This window comes from Adiantum capillus-veneris, chromosome 4 (genome assembly GCF_014529385.1).
Source record: "Adiantum capillus-veneris isolate H3 chromosome 4, ASM1452938v2, whole genome shotgun sequence".
Classification (NCBI taxonomy): domain Eukaryota; kingdom Viridiplantae; phylum Streptophyta; class Polypodiopsida; order Polypodiales; family Pteridaceae; genus Adiantum; species Adiantum capillus-veneris.
In genome coordinates, this window is record NC_140934.1 from 92,827,029 (window position 1) to 92,843,875 (window position 16,847).

At 44.2% G+C, this 16,847-nt stretch overlaps 1 protein-coding gene across 2 annotated transcripts in view; it reads left to right on the forward strand.

Moving 5' to 3' along the window:
* The first annotated feature begins 417 nt into the window (after positions 1 to 417).
* The window catches only part of LOC147459603 (uncharacterized), a 35,776-nt gene continuing 19,346 nt past the window's right edge, over positions 418 to 16,847 (forward strand). For both annotated transcript variants that reach the window (XM_086510825.1, XM_086510826.1), the window contains exons 1-2: positions 418 to 730; positions 1,715 to 1,816. The gene's annotated coding sequence lies outside the window, so the exon portion shown is untranslated. The remainder of the gene's footprint in view (positions 731 to 1,714; positions 1,817 to 16,847) is intronic.

The window sequence follows — 16,847 nt, forward strand, 5'->3', positions numbered from 1 at the left end:
TTGGGGTCATCATTGAGGTAGCAGGGTTGCGGCAATAGCTGAGTAAAGGTGGGCACTATAACAAGAGGCGCACCTGCTATGTGTGCAGCCCGTATGGGGGGACTTGCCTTACTCTCTCAAAATATGGGGTTGGCGATGGGAGGGTGAGGGAAGGAGGGATGGTGGAAGAGGGCGAGGGGAGGCACTGGGTGGGGCGAGGAGGGGAGGCCTGCAATAGGGGCAATAGGGGAGGAGGGGGAGGAGGTAGCGGTGGCGCAGAGGCAGGAGGGGAGAGGAGGTAAGGCGGTTGCGCAGAGGCAGAAGGCGGGGGAGCACGAACAGGCAGATAGCATCAGGCAGATAGCATCTCGCTAGATACCGCTCCTTTTTATTAAAAGATGACCCAATAACTATTTTTTTGAAACTATCATCTTAGACCGCCTTGCTACAAGTGCCAAGCCTCTCAAAAAATAAACCTGCGAACGCACAAATATTCGTCCCCTGCTCATCACTCTCAATACACATACACTGCTCACCACTGCGTGCGTTCATCGCTCCTTCAACCACACGCGGTTCCTGCGTCCCTCTCTGCACTCGTCTTGGACACGGTGGCCCACTCATCTCACCCTGAGGAACACACGAATCCTGCTCCCCTCTTTGCAAATGCTGTGCTGACTACTGAGTACACCTACGACCAATCTTGGCAAAAACAACAGCCCACGATTCTCTGATATTCAAATTTCTTACACAGGTTTGCAAGATTTTATGGCTTCTTGTATGATTAAAATTTACAGCATGTTGTGAGTTACTGTATTTTCGAGAGAGGGATTTCCTTCATTGTAGACTTACGTGATGCATACATACCTGAAGGATGTAATTTGTGATTCTTGATCCTAATCAAAATTGTGGTGTATTAAACTTGCGAGGTTAAAACTTCACCAGTCAGGTGTATTAACTTTCATGATATGTTGGTCTGATTTCTTGTAGCTCAAATAATAGAAACGCAGCCTGTCATGGTCTATTTTGGGATTTTCCTACACTTGTTGGCAACAACATCACAATCGCATACTGTTTCTATATACATGCGCAGCCTCATTACATATCCCTGCAAGTGGTTTAAAATTTCACCAATCAAGGTGTATTGTACTTTCATGATTTGCTGGTCTGGCCCTTTTCTGGTTCAAAAAACGCAGCCTGGTGTGGATACCCGTATCCCTGCAATTGCTTAAACCTACACCATGCATATAGAACTGTACCCTCAGGATGCATACATACATAAATGATGTGAATTAGGTTCCTTTGAAGCGACACCATACTCGCATGAAAAGACATTCTTTCTCATGTTGATTCATTTGTGTACAAACGACACCATACTTGCATGACGATTCTACACATTTGTAGGGGCTGGAAATTAAGACCAAGTGTTTACACCTTGGCTCTGGAATGTGTGACAAGCAGGTGTATTTCGGTGATTGTTTGAAACTACACTAGTACTATACTGTCATATGCGCATGATGCTTACATATATTCATAAGGGCTGATTAGCTATGTCCATTTATGACATGATTTGGAGGGAGTAAAGTAATAAGTTGATTGCCCTAATGACCTGTTACCTACAAACGTATGCTTTTGTTGATTAACTTGCCAGCATCATTGTCAATTGTAGCATGTATTTACAATCTCGTAGGTCTCACACTTTGATGCACATCTCATGAATACGTGTTTTCATAAGCAGGTTTTGTTCCACAAACTTTGGAGTCCAGGTGATTTTCCTCCACAATCAGGTCTACACTACTCAACAAAATCACGTGATATGGCGGCCTCTTCAACTACCCAGGTAAATTCACACATGAATTTACTGAGATATGCTCTAGTGTGACCTCTTTAGTAACTTAATACATAGTTTATATGTCATAACAAACTTTGGAGGATGTGATCTGATCTAACCAGGGCTGGTTGAAAGTATATCTTGAAGGTTTTTTACAGGTTAAGAGTTGATTCATATAGAGTACTCCTTTAACATGGAGATGGTGAACCAAAGGAGTTAAAAGTCTCTTTTATTTTTGAAACTGGTTTGGTCTTTGTTATATTCAGGTTGCAAAATCCTCAATGTGAGGTCGTTATGGTTAATCGGCGCATGATTTTTTTTTGAAAAAGTATTGGTTTTGCAGGGGAAACTTTGCCAAAATTTTCAAAAAAACAAAAAAACAATTAACATATGTGGTGGCATATTCACAGCACAATATAGTAATCACCGCTAGGAAGTAATGCAATAGATATGGTTACTTTTCTTGTATGGTCATCTTATATACTAGGTTACAATAAAGATACATTTTAGTCTTGAAATCCTCAAAGTGAGGTCACTGTGGTTTGTTCGGCATTGCGAAATTTGAGAATTTATCGAATATACAGAGGAAGCTCTGCCCAATTTTTCCAAAGTTTGAGTTAGTCTCGGCTATGGATTTCTACACATATGCCCAAATTATAGTATATATGTGTCAGTACTGACCATCTTGGTTGTGCTTGTGCTTCCTATTTCTCTAAATCTCTACTCACTTTGGATTGGACGGTTTCTTGCTCTCTTTATCTCTATTGTTCTTTTTCAGTCTCTCCTGCTGTCTACTGGTGCTTTTATCTTGCTCGCTAAAATGCTCTTTCTTTTTTCACTCCTTTACTCTGTGATGCTCTCTCTCACTTTATTTCCTATCTCTCTCTTTCTGTCTGTGACTCTTTCTCTGTCTCTCTCTCTCTCTCTACTTATCTCTCCTTTTCTTTCTCTCTCTTTATCTTTCATCTCTCTCTCTCTCTCTCTCTCTCTCTCTCTCTCTCTCTCTCTCTCTCTTTCGTTGTCTCTGACTTTGTTCTCCCATTGTTCTTTCTTTTGTCTGTCTATGATTCTCTCTTGCCCTCTATTTTCTCTCACTTAATCTCTCTCTCTCTCTCTCTCTATCTTTCTGGTTCTCTCTCTCTCTCTCTCTTCCTCTCTTTGTTTCTCTCTCTTTCTAGTGTTATCTTTCATTCTTTGTATTTCTCTCTCTCTCTCTCTCTCTCTCTCTCTCTCTCTCTCTCTCTCTCTCTCTCTCTCTCTACATGGTTAAATCTTGGTCCGTGTAAGGGTGATCTTGACATCTGATTCTAGCGATGTGGTTATTCATGGATCAAATGCTAACTTTGATGTGGCTGACCTAGTGGACTTTATCCTTGATTAACATAAGTTTCCCCCTTAAGTACCACTGATAATGGTTATCATGATATGATAGGGAGTTACAAAGGAGCTGTGTAACAAACTGTTGACGTGTCGAAACCCTAATTCTGTTGAAACCCTAATCCTAAAATCAAAAACCCTAATTCTGTCCGGAACCCTAATTTTGCTAAAACCCTAACCCTAAAAGTAGAAACCCTAATTTTGTTGAAACCCTAACCCTAAAATCAGAAACACTAATTTTGTCCGAAATCCTAACCCTAAAATCAAAAACCCTAATTCTGCCCAAAACCCTAACCCTAAAATAAAAAACCCTAACCCTAACCCTAACCCTAACCCTGATTTGCTGACGTGGCAGGCTGACACGTGGCTTGCTGTACGGACACCAATGCGATTTACGAAAAGCTGGCAGCTTTTGCCATTGCTTTTTGGACCAGGAGCTTTTGAGTTTTGAAGGCTTTTCACTGTAATTGCTTTTTAGGCCAAGGGCCTTTAAATATGAGGCTAGGGCTCATTCTCTGGCATGCTTCTTGGCGAAGGTGCAGAGTCTGGAGTACCGGCTTGTATTGTGTTGATGCAATATAAAGAAATACCGAAAGGGGCGCCAAGGTTTGGGGCCAATACTCTATGGGGTGGAATTCCGCCACTCCGTGTCGCGTGTCGTCTCTCTCTCTCTCTTTCAGTTCAGTTGTTATTGAAGTGCTAAAAGTTTGTTTAGTATGTTCTTTTCTATTGGGACGTGGTGCCTGTCTTGTGCCAGTGGTATCAGCGCATCAGGCGTGTGCTTTTTTGAAAGCATACCGGTCCTACAAAAGAACAGACAAAGCTATTGATGGAATTTTATTTGAGAGATCTTCGCCCTTTAACCCGGACCTATTAGTGACTCCCACCCTTCCTTCATCGCGCATCGGGCGCGCTCCCGTCTTCACCGCTCATGTCTTACAGGGCATAAGCCAATTAAGATTACTTGCAAGAGAAGGATCCAGATTTGTTTCAAGTCACTGTTTTTCTCAGAAGCAGTGCCATGCAGATGTTGATGTCTACAGCGACCAAGTAGCATACTCCAAGTACTTGGTAAGCTTTCAAGAAAAAATTTGCCCGAAGTTATATGGTTTTTGAAATTTTCCTTCAGAGTGCAACTTCTGGCAGAGTGGGGTATCCTGAAATGCTTGCCATGGAAACCCTAGCAGATTATATCTTGAAATTTCTCGACATCTCTTAGTAGATGTCTCTTCACGAGTAGATGACCTTGGAGGTTTAGTGCGATTGCTATCTTGGGACTACCATCGCCGCCAAAGCAACAGTGTTTGTCCAAGAGGTGATGGATCATGCTGTGCTCGGCTACGATCTCATGGAAGGAACTTAACCCTAATTTTTGGTGGAGGTTTCAAGATGGAAAGTCAGTCGACTTTTCGAGTTCGACTAATGTCGAGATTGCTTTTTAAGTTGAGTTCTGTTTGATCTTGTTTGGTGATCCTGTTTGGAATTTGTTTGAAATGGATGGTATTTGTTTTGAACCTGTTTTGGTGCCGATTTAAATTGTTTGACTCTGGTTTGATACTGATTACTTCGTTAGCGTAGGAGCCTCTTTTGAAAATCTGGAAGCACCTTCGTCCCTGTGGCTGGAATTTTGTAACGATTGCATCCATATTATTAACATTTGCAAGCTTTTTTAATCGCAGGCAATGCTTGCTTTTTAGCGCTAGCTTTATTAATTGCAAGAGGTAGTCGAACATCCTCTCTGTGATGTCATCTCTTGGAGCACGTTCATTGCAGGATATGCCCAAGCTGGCCATCTGTTTTTACCAGATGCAAAGGAAAGGTCTATTGATCCAAGCACACATATTGAAGGGAAGACCTTTGCAGAAGGCGGAGGTGCCAACATAAGTGAGAGAATTCTCAATGAGATTGCTAGTCAGGGGCCATTGCCTAATGTTGTCATGTTTGGCAGTTCTTTAGTTGATATGGATATGTAGGCCAAATGTTATGCCCTCGCGGAAGCACAAAAAGTCCAGATGGGCATTCTCTTCGTGATGTCATCTCTTGGAGCACGTTCATTGCAGGACATGCCCAAGCTGGCCATGGAAAGGAAGCTCTGGGCTGTTTTTACCAGATGCAAAGGAAAGGTCTTTCTCCAACTACAATCACCTATGCTTGCACCTTGAAGATGTGTGGCCTTATTCGAGGCCTTCAAATGGGTGAGAGAATTCACAATGAGGTTGCTAGTCAAAGATTGTTGGCGACACATGTTGTGCTTGGAAATGCATATGCCAAATGTGGCGCCCTTATGAAAGACAAAGGCTATTTCCCAATGATGTCATGTTGTAGGTTTGTGCGCCAGGGTACAAGACGTCCCTTCATGGTGAGTGGTTCCATCAGTGCCCTACGAAGGCTCTTCTACGCTACGAGTTGACCCAACAAGGAGGCCATGAGTTGTGCACTGTCAAGCAGGTTCATGGAGCAGATTCAGTGTAGCAAGGCATTAGCCTCTCACTATCATTTGTTTCAAGATTTGGTGCCCGCATTGGGCTGTGATAGTGATTCCTCTCATTGGAGTATGTTCATTGCAGGATATGCCCAAGTTGGCCATGGAAAGGAAGCTCTGGGCTGTTTTTACCAGATGCAAAGGAAAGGTCTATTGATCCAAGCACACATATTGAAGGGAAGACCTTTGCAGAAGGCCGAGATGCCAACATAAGTGAGAGAATTCTCGATGAGATTGCTAGTCAGGGGCCATTGCCTAATGTTGTCATGTTTGGCAGTTCTTTAGTTGATATGGATATGTAGGACAAATGTTATGCCCTCACGGAAGCACAAAAGGTTCAGATGGGCATCCTCTTCGTGATGTCATCTCTTGGAGCACGTTTATTGCAGGACATGCCTAAGCTGGCCATGGAAAGGAAGCTCTGGGCTGTTTTTACTAGATGCAAAGGAAAGGTCTTTTTCCAACTACAATCACCTATGCTTGCACCTTGAAGATGTGTGGCCTTATTCGAGGCCTTCAAATGGGTGAGAGAATTCACAATGAGGTTGCTAGTCAAAGATTGTTGGCGACACATGTTGTGCTTGGAAATGCATATGCCAAATGTGGTACCCTTATGAAAGACAAAGGCTATTTCCCAATGATGTCATGTTGTAGGTCTGTGCGCCAGGGTACAAGACGCCCCTTCATGGTGAGTGGTTCCATCAGTGCCCTACGAAGGCTCTTTTACGCTGCGAGTTGACCCAACAAGGAGTCCATAAGTTGTGCACTGTCAACCAGGTTCATGGAGCAGATTCAGTGTAGCAACGCATTAGCCTCTCACTATCATTTGTTTCAAGATTTAGTGCCCGCATTGGGCTGTGATAGTGATCCCTCTCATTGAGGGTCACGTTGCCATTGTTGTTGGGATGTAACGCAGCAGGGTTGATTATTGCAAGGATCAGATGCGAAGCAAAGACCTCTCTATACAGGCAAGCACTTTGAAAGCATCACGCTTCCCAAGATGTTGACATGGGTGAGATTTCATGATGAGAGTGCTAGTCAAGGGTTGTTCAAAAAGATGTCTTTCTTGGTTGGGAAGACCTCTCTCTAAATGCAAATCTCATATGCCTGCACCTTAAAGGCCTGTTGCCTTCTGTAAGATGTTCACATGGGAAAGAGAATTCACAATAAGATTCATACTTAGGGGCTGCTGGACAAACATGTGCTTGGCAATGCTTTGGTCGATATGTATGTCAAATGTGGGATCCTTATAAAAGCACATAAAGTTCTTCATGAGCTTTCTGTCCAAATGGTCAACTCTTGGAATGTATTTGTTGCAGGATATGCCCAGCATGGCTCTGGCAAGGAAGCGTCAAGATGTTTTCACTAGATGTGAAGGAAAGTCCTTTCTTCACAGCTAAGATGCTCACTAGATATGCACAACATGGTTGTGGCAAGGAAGCATTGAGATGTTTTCGCCAAATGCAAAGGAAAGGCCTTTCTTCAAATGCAATCACCTATGCAGTCGGGCATTGTGAGGGGGCCCTTGGAGAAACATGTTGTGTGTGGAAATATGCTGGTTGATATGTACACCAAATGTGGTGCCCTTATGAAAGCACGAAAGACTTTCTTGATGGGCCAAATGTGGTGTAGTTAAGAACACAAAAAGTGCATTTGATATGCTTAACATAGAACGCTCTAGGTTGTTTTCAGTGGATACGAAGTGAGCGTCTCTCTCCAGGTTTGCAATCACCTATGCTTGCATCTTGAACGCATGTGGCAATTTGGAAGATGCTTGCATCTTGAATGATGTGGCATGTGGTTCTACGCAAGGTGCTGAAATGGGCACATAAATTCACAATTATATTGTTATTCAGAGGCTGTTGAAAAAAGAAGCCGTGCTTGGCTTTGTCTTGGTTGATATGTGTGCCACTCAGTAGATGCAAAGCGAGGGTCTCTCTCCAGATGCAATCACCTATGCAGGATGCTGAAGGCATGTGGCTCTACGCAAGGCGCTGGCAGGGCACAGAAATTCACAGTTATATTGTTGATCAGAGGCTGTTAAAAATAGAAGTCGTGCTCGGCATTGTCTTGGTCGATATGTATGTCAAATGTGGTGCGCTTGAGAAAGCACAAAAAGTGCTTGAGGAGCTTCTTATCTAGAACGTCGCCTCTTGGAATGCATTGTTTGCAGGATGTGCTCACGAGAGCAAGGCTAGAAAGCTCTAGGCTATTTTCAGCAGATGCAAAGCGAGGGCCTCTCTCCGGGTGCAATCACCTACACATGCCTCTTAAAGGCATGTGGCTCTACTCAAGATGCTGATATTTCTGTCCGGAATGTCGCCTCTTGTAATTTGCAGAATGTGCTCACGAGCGCAGGGCTAGAAAGCTCTAGGCTATTTTCAGCAGATGCAAAGCGAGGGCCTCTCTCCGGGTATAATCACCTACACATGCCTCTTGAAGGCATGTGGCTCTACTCAAGATGCTGATATTGCCGTCGGGAATCTCGCCTCTGGTAAGGCACTGATTGTGGGAATATATTGTTAGTCAGAGGCTGTTGAAAAAAGATGGCGTGCTTGGCACTGTCTTGGTTGATATGTATGCCAAATGTGGTGTGCTTGAGAAAGCACAAAAAGTGCAGGAGGAGCTTCCTGTCCGGAATGTCACCTCTTCCAAGGAATGCACTAATTGCGGGATTGCGCAACAAGAGCAGGGCCAGAAATCTCGAAGTCCAATTACCTGCACATGCATCTTGAAGGCATGTCGCTCTATGCAAGATGCTGATATGGGCACAAAAATTACATTGTCAAAAAATATGCTGTGCTTGACACTGTCTTGGTCGATATGTATGCCTAATGTTGTGTGCTCGAGGAAGCAAAAAAATTGCTTCAGGAGCTTCGTGTTTGGAATGCCAGCACTGATTGTGGGAAGTGCGCAATGAGAGCTGGGCTCGAAAGCTCTAGGCTGTTTTCAGCAGATGTGAAGCCAGGGCCTCACACACAATAGGAGCAGGGTCAGAAAGCTCTCGACTGTTTTCAGCGGATTCAAAGCGACGGCCTCTCTCCAGCTGCAATCACATACGCATGCATCTTGAAGGTATGTGGCTATACGCAAGATGCCAATATGGGCTTTAAAATTCACTCTGATATTGTTAGTCAAGGGTTGTTGCAAAAAATTGTCTTGCTTGGCAATGTCTTGGTCGATACATATGCTAAATGTGGTGCACTTCAAAAAGCACAAAACGTGCTTGAGGAGCTTCCAGTCTTGAATGCCTCTCTTGGAGTCCATTGACTGTGGGATACACGCGACAGGAGCAAGATAGAAACCCTCTCAATTGTTTTTAGCGGATGCAAAAAGCTCTGGGGTGTTTTAACCAAATACGAAGGGAAAGTCGACCCCGCCTCCAGTATGCACCTACTGTGCTCAAAACCAGTATGCACCTACGCACTCAAAATGGTCCTCTACCACTGTAAAAAGGAGCCCTCTTGGCGCTTCCATATCAAAGCTTGGTAACGCAACTTTAGACTTTGCAATGTCCACTCCGCCTCCACTATCATGTTTGTTTCGAGCAGTGCTGTTATACGAAAGCTTAAATGCAACCTGCGTGCCTTGAGGATAGTCAATCTATTGTACTGTGAGTAACCATTACCATTTCTTGATTTTTGACACTGAGAACACAGTTAATGAACTCACTGAAAATGGCGCACTGCCCTGGGAATGGCACGTTCCCTCGTATTATAAAAATTGGGGAGGACTATGCAAACTCTCCCATGCAAGGAGACTTGCATGTTTTCTTTTTTTTCGAATCATAAAAATGGGACAACAAACAATTAGTAACAGTAACATCTTGTATGATTACAAATATCGAGCTTGATAAAACTCTAACCCTCGTGTTTTTTTGCAAGGTAAACCTCTGAAAGACAAGGTCGATTTGCTCTAGATTGTCTTTGAGCAGATACAATGTGAGTGCTTCGCCAAATGCAGTGACATACGTTTACGCATTGTAGCTTGTGCCACAATCAAAGCTACGAAGCTGATTCATGATGAGATTCTAAGGCAGCGGCTTTTGCAAAGCCATATCGTGCTGGGTGATGCGCCCATGGACATGTAAATTTGAAATGTCGTCTCTTGGACAATGTCACTCGTGGATGGGAAGGGAAGAGTTGTCTTCAAATTCAAATCGCCTATACTTGCACCTTCTAACCTTGTTGCCTTACGCAAGAAATCAACATGGTTGAGAGAATTCATGACGAGATCACCATATGAAGCAACTTTGGGTGGAGTCTGCAAAAACTACTATCCACAAATTAATCAAGAACCATTGCATGCCAAACTTGCATGCGTGAAAGGTATCAAGCTCTCTCTCTCTCTCTCTCTCTCTCTCTCTCTCTCTCCATCCATTTTCTTTTTCAGGGATATATACTCTTGTTGAATCTTAAAATGACACAATCACACTTACACAAGAAGATTCAAGATTATGGCGTTGTAAACACAAGACCGTGTCTAACTTCGGGTCATAGGATTTATAGAAAACAAAGCATAAGCTCTCTCTCTCTCTCTCAGCTTTTCCCTTCTAGGTTCTAATTACCTCATTAGTACATAGCGAGATTCAAAAATTTTGTTTTCTCTTACCCTCGGACTCACTTCAATTCAATACAAATGTAGCTAACGAAGCATTCTAGTTTCAATGATTGGTGATTTTACTTTCGGGTGGAGAAGTGAGAAATATTGTTTTGGTATTGTTTGAACCTCGGAACGACGCAGGCCGATGCCTGGGGAGCGTTTCGTTGTATGTTTGAAAACCTCCGAACGACGCAGGCCGATGCTTGGGGAGCGTTTGGTTGTATGCTTGTAAAATAATTGTTGTTATGACTTCCGGCCCGGACCTGGATGGCTGTGCGGGAGGAGAGAAGTCTGAGCAGTGGTTACTCTTAGCACCTCCAAACGACGCAAGCTGCGGTCTGAGGGGCGTTTGGTTGTAAAAGGCCTCTATATCTCCTGGCCTGGACCTTTTTAGGTTATGCGGGAGGAGTGATGAGGGAGTCGTTGAATATCTCTCGGCCCGGACCTTGTTAGGTTATGCGGGAGGAGTGTTCATCGGCGGCTTTATGTTTCTATGTCTTGTAACAACATATGTAAGCATTTGTGTTGCATTGTGATGTGCCAACCACTGAATATTCCTAATTGGATGAGATTGCGTGGGTATGTAATTTTAGTGCATCAAGACGCCCGTGGAAGATCAGTACGCTCTGGGTGCGATGGCTAATTTTACTACGCCGGAATATCAAAAGTTCCAATCTGGACGAAAGGAGAAGCTAACTCCTTGATCAAAACAGCCGAAAGGAGAAGCTAACTCCTTGATCAAAAGAGCAGAAAGGAGAAGCTAACTCCTTAATAAAAAGAGCAAACTGATTGTCCCTCAGAATGTCCCTCGGAATGACTCTCGGAAATTTTTGAGTTGTTTTGCAGATATGTTATAATCGCGGACGATTACTCTCTTTCAAGAAGGGGAGATGTAACAAACTGCTGACGTGTCGAAACCCTAATTCTGTTGAAACCCTAACTATAAAATCAAAAACCCTAATTCTGCCTGAAATCCTAACCCTAAAATCAAAAACCCTAATTCTGTCCGAAACCCTAACCCTAAAATTAGAAAACCTAAATTTGCCCAAAACCCTAACCCTAAAATCAGAAACCCTAACCCTAGCCCTAACCTTGATTTGTTGACGTGGCGGGCTGACACGTGGCCCGTTGTACGGACTGCAGCGTGATTTACGAAAAGCTGGCAGCTTTTGGCATTGCTTTTTGGACTAGGAGCTTTTGAGTTTTGAAGGCTTTTCACTGTAATTGTTTTTTAGCCCAAGGGCCTTTAAATATGAGGCTAGGGCTCACTCTCTGGCATGCTTCCTGGCAAAGGTGTAGAGTCTAGAGTACCGGCTTGTACTGTGTTGATGCAATATAAAGAAATACCGAAAGGGGTGCCAAGGTTTGGGGCCAATACTCTATGAGGTGGAATTCCGCCACTCCGTGTCGCGTGTCATCTCTGTCTCTTTCAGTTCAGTTGTTATTGAAGTGCTAAAAGTCTATTCAGTCTGTTCTTTTCTTTGGCACGAGGTGCCCGTCTTGTGACAAGCTGAACAATGGGATCCCCACTCCATTTCATAATGTTAGATCCCTAGGGATTTAACTGACCCAATAGTGCGAAAAAGGATGTTTTTATCTAATGGAAAACCTAGGCCTAGTTCTAAGAGGGATTGGTCGGACGATTGTGGCCCACGGCAGGCTGACAAAACTAACCATGTTGTAAACAATGTTCCCGTTCTACCTTTGTTGGACGATATTACCCGTCAATCTTTACCTAGGAAAGCAAAAACTTTCACAAAAAGCCCCTATGTTGAGTAAGAGAAAATGAGAGATTTCCAGTAATGCGTGACAGCAATAACAAGCGGGAAAAGCCGATTGGATATCTGTCACCCGTTCACTGTTTGTCAGTTCTTACTAACAATCGGTAATAGTTGGTTGGCAGGTATAGGTTTTTTTCCTTCATAAAGCTAGGAGGTTCTCATCCTGGTGGTTTGTAATGTTTTAAGGATCAATCAAAGTGAATTTCGTTAACATATGTACTTTGCCTTTTAAAAAATTTCAAAACCCAAAATATGGTTCATAATTGAGGGGATTTTTACAATAAACTCTCTCTCTCTCTCTCTCTCTCTCTCTGTGACTATATCTCTCGTGAGCATCATGTGTATGTGTCAAAAAGTGTACCTAGAGGGGCTCAGGGGGCGGGCGTGGCGTGGGGTGCCATCGGACGTGGCGTGGCTAGAGCTCATCGGGCTGGGTGTGGCTGAATCTCCGTTTGAATGGTGGGGTGTGGCCGAATGTGTGTGTGCACATGCGTGCGTGCGTGCGTGCGTGTGTGTGTGTGGGGGGGGCGGCGGCGGAAGTCTCTCTCTCTCTCTCTCTCGCGCGCGGGACTGGGCAAAGACCCAGCCTGCGAAGAAGAACAAAAAAAATTTTCAATCGCCAGCCGTCGCTTAAGCTACAAATATCAGTATGCAGACGTCGCAACACCCGTCGCATGAGCGACACCCATTGTGACGCTTTTTCGTCGCTTTTGCGATGTCCGTGCGTCGCATAAGCGACGCTCCCCAGTTTTGAATATTTTTGAAATTTCAAATTGGCGGGCTTCGCTTATATGATGCACAAGGGTTCCATAAGTGAAGCCCGTGAATTTAATGACGTCTCTAACCCCCCGTTGCCTTGTAGTGGCCTTATGGCCATACGAGAGAAATTTCGACAAGTTTCGTTGGCACTGCTCTGAGACGACGTCGTTTGGTCACCAAAATTTGCACGCTTGGGGGAGAGCGCACGTCCCCCACGCATGCAAATTTTGGTGCCAAGATGGCGTCTTCTCTTAGCGGCGCCAACCAAACTTGCCAAAATTTCCCTCACTTGACATCATCACTTGACGTTTTATGGCCATGCAAGATTGGCGTCGCTCCGAGACGATGTCGTTTGGCCACCAAAATTTTCACGCATAGGGAAGAGTGCGCCTCTCACATGTGCGAATTTTGGCACCAAGGTGGCATCATCTCATAGCAGCATCAACCAAACTCGCTAGAATTTCTCTCGCATGTCCATAGGATGGCAAGTGAGAGAAATTCTGGCAAGTTTGTTTGGCGCCGCTCCGAGACGTCGTTTGGCCACCAAAACTTGCACGCATGGTGAATAGTACACGCCCCCCACGCGTGTAAATTTTGGTGCCAAGATGGCGTCATCTCATAGCAGCGTCAACTTGCCATAATTTCTCTCGCATGGCCATAAGACGTCAAGTGAGAGAAATTCTGGCAAGTTGGGTTGGCGTCGCTCCGAGGAGACGACGTTTTGCCACCAAAATTTGTACGCATGGGGGATAGTGCATGTCCCCTACGCGTGAAAATTTTATTGCCCAAACAATGTCAACTCATAGCAATGCCAACCAAACTTGCCGGAATTTCCCTCACTTGACGTCTCATGGCCATGCGAGAGAAATTCCGGCAAGTTTGGTTGGCGTTGCTCCAAGACGACGTCGTTTGGCCACCAAAATTTGCAGGCTTGGGGAAGAGTACACGCCCCCCATGTGTGCAAATTTTGGCGAGTAACACTAACACAAATGTTACTCAATGAGTAACTAAGCAATCTCGCAAGCCAGTATAAGTCTGCCACATAACTCGACCAGTTACGTGGCAGGACGGGCATGCCACGTAACTCGCCAGTTACATGGTAACCCACGTGACGTGCCACGTAACTTGTCGAGTTACGCGGCATGCACAACTCGGTAGCCCGTTGGCATGCCATGTAACTCGACGAGTTGTGGCACGCACAACGTGGTAGAGCACGCGGCCATGAGTGTTTGCCACGTAACTCGATGAGTTATGTGGCACATCCAACTAGGCCACCCAGTGGAACCGAGTTGGAGTGCCACGCAACTCGTCAATTTACGTGGCACCTCCAACACAGCCGCCCACTGGAGACACCTAGACTGACACGTAACTCGTCGAGTTACTTTGTGGCAGCTACGTGTACCTGCCACGTAACTCGTTTTGGCCTCCATGTGTAGTGGCCACGTAACTCGCCAAGTTACGTGGCGGGTACACATGTCATGAAATGCGAGGTTCGGTTCTCATGAAACTTACCGAGTTACGTGGCCCTGCCTCACGGAAGGATGTCACACTCCGGGGTGAGTGCACCAAGTGGGTACACCTGATCATGCACCCGTCCCTTTTCACTATGTCTCGAGTGATATGCTGATTCACATCTTTCCAATGAGCTCCCAAGGGATTCGAACATTTTGAGCAACTAACGGCTATGCACGTAGTGTCATTGACCCCACAGCCTTGCAACATTGACCACAAACGCTAATAGCTAGCGCGTTTGCTCGTTTAGGATTGTCCCCATGGTGTCGTCTACATCAAGACATATATGACCACTTTTAACATATGCTGGCACACTATTTCATTGCATAAACAAACATTGATGGACACACCATTTAACAGACATAGTCTTAGAATAGGCCACCACCAACAATTACACCGTCCAACTTAAGAGACAGCCTTCGAATAGGACACCACCAACATTTACACACACCAATTGAAAAGGCATAGCCTCAGAGTAGGCAACCACCAACATTTACGCACACCAACTTAAAAGACATAGAGTAGGCCACCACCAACATTTCACACACCAACTAAAAAGACATAGCCATAGAGTAGGCCACCACCGATAGTTACAACTTCTTAAAAGACAGTGTTAGAGTAGGCCACCACTAGGAAATTTAGCCATCCAAATTATACATTACACAAGAGTATTGTAGCATAATTCAAGTCATCAAACTATATGTACATCAAGGATAACCTCAAATCCATATAAAATCTATAAATGATAAAAAAAAATTAATGCCCGTCTCAGAGATAAGGATATAGAGAGTGCTCAGGATGCAAGTCAAATCCAATCAAATCTTTTTCTAGATGATGCAATCTCCTTACATCCACCGCCTTCTTCTGCAGCCACCCCTCTTCAAGCAGTCTCCTAATCGCTTGCACATCTACAGAGACTGTCATTGACACCCAATAGTGTTGTAGCAGTCAGAAAATGTGCCACAAAACTTGCAAAATTGTCATAGCACCCATGCTAGTACATAGACATCCGTTGCCTTGGTCCACGGACATGGATCTTTTCCATTGAGAAGTTCTTCACATCTCCACAGGCGTAACTGTGCCCATGTTGCATCAATGCAGTTTTTGACCCCCTTCTCTACACCAACTCTGAGTGCAAAGCCCCAATCAATTAGTATGACTCATGCCTTCAAAGAATACTTGAGAATATTCTTCGATATATACATGGACGACTTATGTGTCTATTCTCTATTGAGAGGAGACCATATCGATCATCTTAGAAAAGTATTTGAGAAATGTAGGACATATAGGATTTGCCTAAATCCGGAGAAATGTGTATTCATGGTATGACAAGGCAAAATCCTAGGCCACAGTGTGTCGGCTAATGGAATTTCCACTGATGAAGACAAGGTAAAGGTGATTGTAAAATTGCCAAAACCAAACATTGTACGAAAGGTGCAATCATTTATGGGACATTGTGGATACTACAGACGTTTAATCTACATGTACGCTATAATCGCAAAGCCCTTGTATAGTTTAACTACAATCTTCATATGGACTGATGAATGCGATGAATCATTCAAGAAATTGAAAGATGCACTGATCTCTGCACCAATTCTGAAAGCACCAGATTTTTTCATGTACATGTTGTGTAACAGACTTGGACACTCCAAGTCAAGAATCAATCACGATAGCACCAAATAACCACTTCAAAACAATTCACAGATCACAATAGATTTGCACTGGCCCGACGGAGTTCCGTGCCTAGAGATATTGGCCCCAAAGACTGGCGCCCCTTTCGGTATTTCTTTATGTATTAATCAATGTTCAAAGTACAAGAGAGTGGTTAGGGTTTCACTCTCAGACTCTGCGTCCAGATGCTCTGCAGAGTGTGTGCCCTCACCGCTTATTTAGATTACAAGGGTTGCCAAAAGCAGAGCCCCAAAAGCTTCCAATCAAATGCAAGGTTTTCTCTCTCTCTCACACAAGCTCTCTCTTGAGCTTTTAATAAAAAATAAAGCAATAGTGCTCTCTCTCTCTCTCTCTCTCTCTCTCTCTCTCTCTCTCTCTCTCTCTCTCTCTCTCTCTCTCTATCTATCTCCCATGCGTAGGAAAATAAAGCAAAATTGACGCAAAAGCAACTGAAAAGCTGACCCAATTTTAGCCAGCGCAATTTTTGAATTTTCGGCCTGCTGCTAGGGTTAGGGTTAGAGGGTTTGTAGGTTTTAGGGTTAGCGTTTGCAGAAGTAGGGTTTTCAGCAGCAGTCAGGGTTAGGGTTTCCCGCATGCTCTCGGGCAGACACGTCATCACTTTGTGACATACTTCCCTCTTGAAAGCATTGTAATCGCCCTCGATTACGCCTGCAAAATAGACAGAAGCCATAAACCGTCTTAGCAGACACTGACTGTTAGTACCTACGTACTAGGAACACACATCTAGCACATGTACCAAATCAACAGTCACATCACTCGACATCACAGGACATCACTCGACATCACAGGACATCACATGACATTCAACATTCATTCGGATCTTAGACCATGATTT